The sequence below is a fragment of the Sinocyclocheilus anshuiensis genome, unplaced genomic scaffold (genome assembly GCF_001515605.1).
Source record: "Sinocyclocheilus anshuiensis isolate Anshui unplaced genomic scaffold, SAMN03320099.WGS_v1.1 scaffold166, whole genome shotgun sequence".
NCBI classification, from domain to species: Eukaryota; Metazoa; Chordata; class Actinopteri; order Cypriniformes; family Cyprinidae; genus Sinocyclocheilus; species Sinocyclocheilus anshuiensis.
Genome location: NW_015546050.1, coordinates 44,666 through 45,041, shown reverse-complemented (window position 1 = coordinate 45,041; position 376 = coordinate 44,666).

Here is a 376-nt window from a genome sequence, read left to right as displayed (position 1 = left end):
GCAAATGATCTTGAAATTGTGCGCAGCTGACTGGTGTCAGATCTCCGCCTTGTAAACGCCCCCTAATTAATATAATTACCATAAAAGAGCACACGCCAATATCCGACTTTCTATGCTTGAGAATGACGAGCACATAGAAAAAAGAAGAAAAAAATGTCTGAAATTGAGGTCCTGCTGGCGGAGGTAGAGGTTCGTGCGGGGCCACTTTTTATTTAATAATGTGTAATTATTCTGTGGACAAACAATGTGTGTGTGGTTATATTTTTTTTCTATTGACTATTATCAAAATTACTACTTCTAGAAACAACAGAAATAATAATAATAATAATTAGTAATTATAAAAAAAATTAGGTTTCCAAAAGTAAGAATAAACTAC